The sequence below is a fragment of the Notolepis coatsorum genome (genome assembly GCF_963971535.1).
Source record: "Notolepis coatsorum genome assembly, chromosome: 1".
Classification (NCBI taxonomy): domain Eukaryota; kingdom Metazoa; phylum Chordata; class Actinopteri; order Aulopiformes; family Paralepididae; genus Notolepis; species Notolepis coatsorum.
In genome coordinates, this window is record NC_140165.1 from 60,417,407 (window position 1) to 60,425,981 (window position 8,575).

The following is an 8,575-nucleotide window of genomic DNA, read 5'->3' on the forward strand; positions in this document are numbered from 1 at the left end:
CCACTCAGCATGTTGTGGTCTGTCAGTCGGGGTTGCCTCTCTGGCGACAAAGGCACTTTCAGATGAATCTTCATCATCGTAATACATCATGTTTTTGGCCTTGTGGGTTTTCTTCTTAGTTTTGTATTTCAAGCTTGGACAGTCACGTTTTAATATGTCCTTCTTTTCCGCACCCGTAGCACCTCCATGTGCTTGCTCTTTCTACTCCCATTGACTGACCACCACTGGAGTTATTCTGCACATTTCCTCGAAAACGTGAAGACATGGCTGATGCACCATCTGATGTAGCACTACTTGAGTTAACATTAGCATTCACTTGCTTTTGCTCTTCATTTGTTAATGATTGCTGAACAAACTGCAGTGTCAGACTGTCAATCTTTGTTTCTAGTGCAGTGACAATTGTAGCATAACATGGTGGCAAACTACCCAGCTCCTTCATCCGTTTTAAATGTTCAGTTAAACCATCTCCTTCCTTCATTTCACATCGAAAATACTTTTTCTTCAGAAACAGTTTATTTGCCAGAGTATCTCTCTCAAAATGGCCTTTCAGCGTGGTCCACGCCTCTTTGGGAGTCTGGCAGCTTGTTATCAGGTACAACTGGGGTGTACTTACATTCAGCACTAACATAGAGAATGCCTTCTCTCTCCGTTTATCAAACTCAGCCCGTGCTTGAGCATTAGCATCTGCAGCTAATGAATCCGTCTCAATTAGCATACCCCATAGTCCTTTAGCTTTCAGCAAGTGCTCCATCTGAAACGTCCATGTTGCCCAGTTCTCTGGTCCGCTCAGCCGGTCAATAAACAGCTTGTCATCCATTGTGAAATCCCACAACACTGTTCATCTCACACAAAACTCTGTGTAGCTTCTTAGCGATGTTCTGGGCCCATAACCTGTTGTATATTTCCAGAGCTTTATTCCTTGTTGCACCATACACTAACACTAGTGATGCACCGATGTGAAAATTGTGGCCGATACCGATAACCGATATTAATATTGCTGTTCTGGCCGATACCGATATTTACCGATGTCGATATCTCTGTATAGAAAACACTTTTTTATGATAATCAAATAAAGAGCTATTTTCCAAAACGCATAATTTCTTTACTTTTGTAACTTATTTTCAGAAATTACTGATATTTTGAAACTATTTAATGCCAAAACATGTAAAAAGAAAAAGAAAAAAAAGATAAAAAAAAAAAAAACGTTTTTTTTTTTTTTAATATCGGCCCTATCTTGATATCGGACCGATACCGATGTGTAAAAAAACGGCCATATCGGCCGATATTATATCGGCGGCCGATATATCGTGCATCACTAACTAACACCATACTGAGACACAACATACAGCATGACAGGAAGTACTAAATATCTGTCTACAAGCAGAGGGTGGTATTGACTGATAGTGCCATCTAGTGGTAAGGTAAAAGTACTGTATTACAACAGGGGTGATGTCTCTCCTATGAAGTTAGTCAAAGCTTGTTTACCCCCATCTAGCTCCAATCCTTTGCTATATGCATAGTAAACTCAGGATTTACGACAGGGTTGATTGATGGTAATATACCTCAACTGTGAATGTTTTTTGTCCGCATATTGACAGACATGTACAGTTTACACTGTACTACACTAATGTACAGTTTCCTCCCCCTCGTATGTACAGTATATATTATCTGTTAGGATCTATGTTTAACAGTACTGTATATTTGCATATCTTGTATGTCACAAATGTAACAGTACTGTATACCTGTATGTCATGTATTGTCATAAATGTCATGATATATATGTATGGCCCCCGTAAATGTCAAAACACCCCCTCCCACCCCCTTCTAATGTACAGTTTCCTCCCCCTCGTATGTATATATTTTCTGTTAGGATCTCTGTTTAACAGTACTGTATATTTGCTGTATATATATCTTGTATGTCACAAATGTAACAGTACTAGGGATGCCCCGATCACGTTTTTTGCCACCGATACCGATCGTCTATGAGCATATCGGCCTATACCAATCGTTTTTGGTTTTATAAAAAATAATAATATATACTTTATTTAATTTTTTTTATAAAATATATATATTATATAATTATACTTGTACAGTAGTTGTATTATCTGCGAGACATCGCCACCACGCAACAAGTCAAAATGCTCGCCATCTCCACTGTCTGTATACTCTGCTTTGGTCAAATCACATTCAGCATGCCCTCAGCAGGGTATCTGCGGCTCTGCAGATATACCCTACTCCCTCAGCTAGCCCCTTTCGTGACTGTGATGCAAGCCAGGGGCTCGAATACGCATCGAATCAATGTTATAAGACATTGATATCAGGTCCTCAGGAGCTATCTGTAGCTACTGCTAGCCGGCTAGATAACGTTAAGACAATGCCTCAATGAACTATTTAGTTTAATGGGACATTTCGTTTTGAACAGTGAGCTAACGTGAGATAACGTGAGCTACCGGAGGTATCATGCACTACTAGACTATTGCTGGAGCATTTGTTGATATCAGGAGCTATCAGTAGCTAGCCGGCTAGATACCGTTAGACAATGCCTCATGCAGGGAACAAAATAAGCACCCGCCAAACGCCAATGGCATGTAGATTTCCTCTTTGGCTGGTAAATTATAGAGGCTACTCAGCCACTCTGGCGTGTAAAATAATTGAGAGCCATATGATAGGGCTGGGCGATATGACGATATTATATAAATATCGGGTACAGTTCATTAACGATACACTTTTTTAACGTATCGTGGATATCGTGATGTTTTGCCCAAGAGGCTTGTGTTGCGTCAATCTGGTCCACACGTTGACACTTTTGAACAGCGCCGCCCCACACACACACTACTGCATCAAAAGTTACTACTTATGATAACAAAGGCATTCGTTTTGTGGCATTGACGTTATATAGTTACACTTTCAATAACATCAGCGTATTTACATAGCAACGACCGAGGTCGACCTAGATATAGCAAGCATTAGCCGTTCATATCTCAGCCCGTGCTGACTCCGTTGTGCCCATTCTGCGGTCTGTTAATAACGTTTTCAATCAGACGGATGTATGGAAAGGCTTTTATTATAACATCCGTTGCAGTAAAATCATTATGCCTCCAGTCGTTTAGTCATTCTGCAGAGCTAAAAGCTAAACGTCGGCCGCGGCGAGCTACCGCTGCCATTGTTGTTTTCATTGAGCTCTCCAATGGCGGAAGTAAAAAAAATGAATTGCCGATTGGTGCTAAGAACAGCAGGGCGGGTGCAAGCGATGTGACGTAATTGGCAGACGCGACTGTCAATCAAAATGATTCTGTTTGCCGACTGAATGAATATAAACGTTATTAACAGATTGCAGCATAGGTACAATACAGTACAGCTCAATACAACAACAGTCAACAGTGGACTGGAGGATGCAGACCAGAGAAAGACTTTCGTCTTGTTTACATCAGGGTCCCCCATTTTCAATTCATCATATTTCATATCTAAATCATATAATATCTCATTGCTAAATATATGCAATATATAATCTAATACTCCAATAATCTAAGTCTAATATATAATATAAAAATGCTAAATGCATGGGTATTTTATTTTGTCTTTAATGTTAGCTTGCAAACTCAAATACTGTCTTGGTAAGCCTCATAATGAATTGTTTGGGGAAAAAAAGAAAAACATCGTGATGCGTATCGCCGAAAGGTCAGAAAATATCGTGATATCATATTTAGGCCATATCGCCCAGCCCTACCATATGAGCATATTAGAGTATTATATCAGGGCTATACAGTGCGAGCATTTCACTCGCATTTGCCTCTAAAAATAGATTTGTGCGAACCGGAAAAATAATTTAGGAGCACAGTGTGCGAGTAATAGTCTTGCGTAGTGGGCGTGTCAACTGCGCAATTGTCATTTCATAATAGAAACGGAGCAGCGTGGATCAGCTCTGTAACAACTCATCTCGAGTCACGCTGCTTCTATGTGCAACGAAAACTCTGCGAGCAGCAGTTCCAATTGTCTAACATGCTTTGCATCCTCGCCAGTTATACCCACGTCGCGCTAAAAAACAATAACTACTGTAATGTTATCTGCTAACTGAGTACTCCAACTAAGCTAACCTGCTAACGCTAACTACTGCTAACGCTAATCACTGGGGACGCTCAGAGGCATAGTGAGGGAAGGAGGGGCTGAGAATCTCTGTCTCTCTCCGTCTATCTCCGTGTGTGTCTCTCTCTCCCTCTCTCCTGAACCTATTTCATTCAAAAGGAAGATATTGATGGACAGTAGCTATAGTATATAGCTCAGTAGCTGTAACAGAATAATTGTATTAATTACTATTGATTAACTATTATTAAATAGCGTTTAAATTATAATGAATTAAATAATTGTATAAAGAATTTTCCATGTTCTGTCATCTAATAATATATTCCATTACCTTTCCTATCTGACTGTATCAAAGTCAAAATGTTGGTATTGTGACAACAGTATAACATACAAAAGCAGCTTGACAACCGATATCCTTTGTGTCTAGTAGGCAGGGGCCAATGTGTGATTTTGGTGATATGTGCTATTGCACAGATGTTGACCCTTAGTATGCACACACACGCACAGTATAATATGCATGTAATAAATAGTTTGTTAATAAACTCTGTTACTTGAAAAATGTTCACTGTGCTCCTAAATTTCTTTGTGCTCCTAATTTCTATTTTATTTAGCACATGTTTTTTTTTAATTTTTTTTTACCGTTATTTACCCAGGGTAGGTTCGCTGAGCACAGATGCTCTTTTTCAGGAACGCCCTGCTTCACATTCACATGTGCTCTCCCTGGGGAAAAGGTTAGCATAGAGCCCTGTATATAGTAATAATAATAAGTTTAATAACACATGGCGATATACTAAAAAGGTGGCTGGTAAGCCAAAAAGTTAATTTAGTTCCCTGGCCTCATGTATTAAACTAAAAGTGAATAGTTTAAACAGTAACGATAGCTAGGTAGCTAACGTTAGCTCACAGAGCATGCACTAGACTAGAGCAGACTATTGCCGGAGGCAATAGGAGCCTCTGTTGACACAGGTCTGGGAGGGGCAGGGGAGGAGGAGGGGGAGGAGCAGTGCGCTGCAGCTCTGTGTGTGCCTGAGAGAGAAGTCAGCGAGTGAGATCTCCGCTAAGAATTGGATCATGTTTTTCGATCGGTTTTCACAATCGGCGAAAATAAAGCATTATCGGAATTCACCGATCTCATATTTATACTGAATATCGGCCGATACCGATCGCTGGCCGATCGATCGGGGCATCCCTAAACAGTACTGTATACCTGGCTGTATGTCATGTATGTCAGAAATGTCATTATATCTGTATGTTAGTACGCATGTCATAAATGTCATTATGAATTGGAAACGGGGGACCCTGATGTAAACAAGACGAAAGTCTTTCTCTGGTCTGCATCCCCTTAACAATTGTTTGTATTGAGCTGTACTGTATTGTACCCATTCTGCAATCTGTTAATAAAGTTTTCAATCAATCATGCAGTGAAACCACGTCCTATATATTTTAGGAGCATGTGGAAACAAGTCTCTTGACTTTGAGTTTTGTTCACATCTTGGAAAGATGAGTACTGTGGTTTCATCTTGCACCACATCTTGCACTGCACTTGTATGAGTGATTTGTCGTATGTTTTAGCTTCCAAATAAAACCACCGTTCTGTCATCTAGTTTGTGTTGTGTAGAAATGTGTGCATTGAAATGTCTGTAAAGTCTCGACTACATTGAAAATGAGGGTGACCTCAATTGTAATGTCGAGCATAAATAAAGGTTGATGATGATGTTAGTAAGCAGCACTGCAGCAGGCAAAAGTCAACATATCAAGAGGTTGCTTATTAATAACCTGTAACTTAGCCCGTTAGCTGATTGATTGAAAACTTTATTAACAGATTGCAGAATGGGTACAATACATTACAGCTCAATACACACAATTGTTAAGGGGATGCAGACTAGAGTCGAGAAAGACTTTCGTCTTGTTTACATCAGGGTCCCCCATTTTCAATTAATCAGGACATATATGAACATACATGACATACAGATAGACAGTACTGCTAACATGCTATGTCATGAAGCTGTCAAAAGTCATAACTATTAGGAATCCCTTTTTACAATGAACGCAAATACAATTAAGCTGCAGACACACCTCTGGTAACGACAGGCGCCTCTGGAAGTTATTGAGCTGAAATGCTAACATTATTAACCACTGGACTAATGGGAACTGTTAGCATGGAAGCTAACGCTAGGTAAGACTATTCAAGGACACGGCGGGTTCAGTGGTCTGTTGTAACAAGCTCGATGGAGTATAACATCAAAATCCAAATGTTTTACGTGTCCTGCATGTAAACAATATGACATTTGGTTTCTCTAAGAAATAAACAACATGATTTCGGTTCTCACCTTGTCGCTATTTGGCCTTCTTGACCAGAACAGCGGTGTTTTGAGTCAGGTGTCAGACGGTTATGGCGAAGCTCGGCCACAACAACGGAAACACGTCACTCTGCCGTCATACGGTACTACTTCCGGGTCACTGAGGTCATTTAAAGGAGTATTTCACTCCAAAAAATGTGTTTGGGTTTGATTTTATTTTATTTTATTAGACAATTTTAAAGATACAAGATTCCAGAAAAACGTCAATGATGCTACACAAAAAAGTCAAGACTTATTTCCATTGTGGTCCTTGGTCTCAGACAGACAAGCAATACAAAACAGGACCATAAATAACAATTTGACAAACTACATAGACATGAACATTTTAAAAGCAGTACAAACGTAGCCACAGGCAACAATGTATCAGACACCATTTTCATGCATTTAAAATCTAGTTTTGGACATTGTCGAGGAGCCAAGATTTAACTTTTTTCTTAAAATTGTGTCGCTACTAATGCATTTTAGCTGTGAAGGTAGCTAATTCCAATTTGTGGCTCCCCAGAATTTAAAAGAACATTTGCCCATATTAGTTTTGAACCTTGGAATACGCAGGTCAGCAATGCTGGCTCTGGTGTTATGGGTATGCATGTCCCTGTTCGACTGAAAATAATTTGTAAGATAAGAGGGGGCCCTATTATTATAAATGTTGTGAACTAGGTTGAGCTGAATGAATGAATGAAAACTTTATTTAACAGATTGCAGAATGGGTACAATACAGTACGGCTCAATACACACAATTGTTAAGGGGATGCAGACCTGAGAAAGACGTTTGTCTTGTTTCCATCAGGGTCCCCCATTTTCAATTCATATAGCGGGTGAATTCAAGTAGTGGGTGAAGTAGTCGTTGGAAGTGTACGATTTTTCAGGTACATATCGTCACCTAATTTCGACCTTGTTAACAGCTACCAAAACATCGTATTCATTTTCTGCCAAATTATACTGTAGAAAATAGTTAGAGTTGGATTATTTAGCCATGAAGTGCTTTGAGAAGCTAGTAAAGGGCTACATCTGCTCCTCCCTCCCCATCAACATGGACCCCCTGCATACCGCCCCAACAGGTCCACGGAGGACGCCATAGCCCATGTGCTGCACACAGCAGCATCACACCTGGACAAGAGGAAGGGGAACTATGTGAGAATGCTATTCATCGACTACAGCTCGGCATTCAATACCATAGTCCCCTCCAAACTCATAGCCAAGCTCAGGGACCTGGGCTTGAACTATGACCTCTGCCAGTGGGTCTTGGACTTCCTGACGGGCAGACCCCAGGTGATGAGAGCAGGCAACTGCACCTCCTCATCCATCACCCTCAACATAGGGGCCCCCCAGGGCTGTGTTCTGAGTCCCCTCCTCTACTCCCTGTACACACACGACTGTGTGGCTCAGCGGAGTAGCAACACAATCATCAAATTTGCCGACGACACAGTGGTGGTGGGCCTGATCTCTGCCAACGACGAGAGGGCCTACCTGGAAGAGGTCAAGGTCCTGGCGGGATGGTGCCAGGAAAACAGCCTCTCCCTGAACGTCAGCAAAACAAAGGAGATGATTGTGGACTTCAGGAGGTCGGGGGTCAAGGACTACAGCCCCCTCAGCATCGACGGGGCACCGGTTGAGAGAGTCAACAGCTTTAAGTACCTCTGAGCCTACATATCCGAGGACTTGACATGGACCACACACATTGACAGTGTTGTGAAGAAGGCACGACAACGCCTCTACTTCCTCAGGCGCCTAAGGAAGTTCCAAGTCAGTCAGAAGATCCTTAAGAACTTCTACTCATGTACAATAGAGAGCATCCTGACTGGCAACATCACCTCCTGGTTTGGGAATAGCACTGCACAAGACCGAAGCAGAATACAAAGAGTGACACGTTCAGCCGAACGCACAATCGGAGGGGGGCTCCCCACCCTCCAGAACATTTACAACAAGCGGTGCAGGGGGAAGGCTAAGAGAATTATTAAGGACTCGAGCCACCCGAACAACTGCCTCTTTGAACTGCTGCGGTCAGGCAAGCGATACCGGAGTCTCAAGGCGAGCACAGAAAGACTCAGAAGAAGCTTCTATCCCCAGGCCATCAGGCTGCTTAACGAACAATGAACACTACACAACAACAACCATCAAACGCACATAGCACACAC

General features: G+C 41.5%; 1 protein-coding gene across 1 annotated transcript in view; it reads right to left on the reverse strand.

Annotated features, from left to right (window-relative positions):
- Positions 1-6,515, reverse strand: part of ndufs1 (NADH:ubiquinone oxidoreductase core subunit S1) — an 81,334-nt gene extending 74,819 nt beyond the window's left edge. The window contains exon 1 of the mRNA XM_084328148.1: positions 6,411-6,515. The gene's annotated coding sequence lies outside the window, so the exon portion shown is untranslated. The remainder of the gene's footprint in view (positions 1-6,410) is intronic.
- Positions 6,516-8,575: the final 2,060 nt, after the last annotated feature.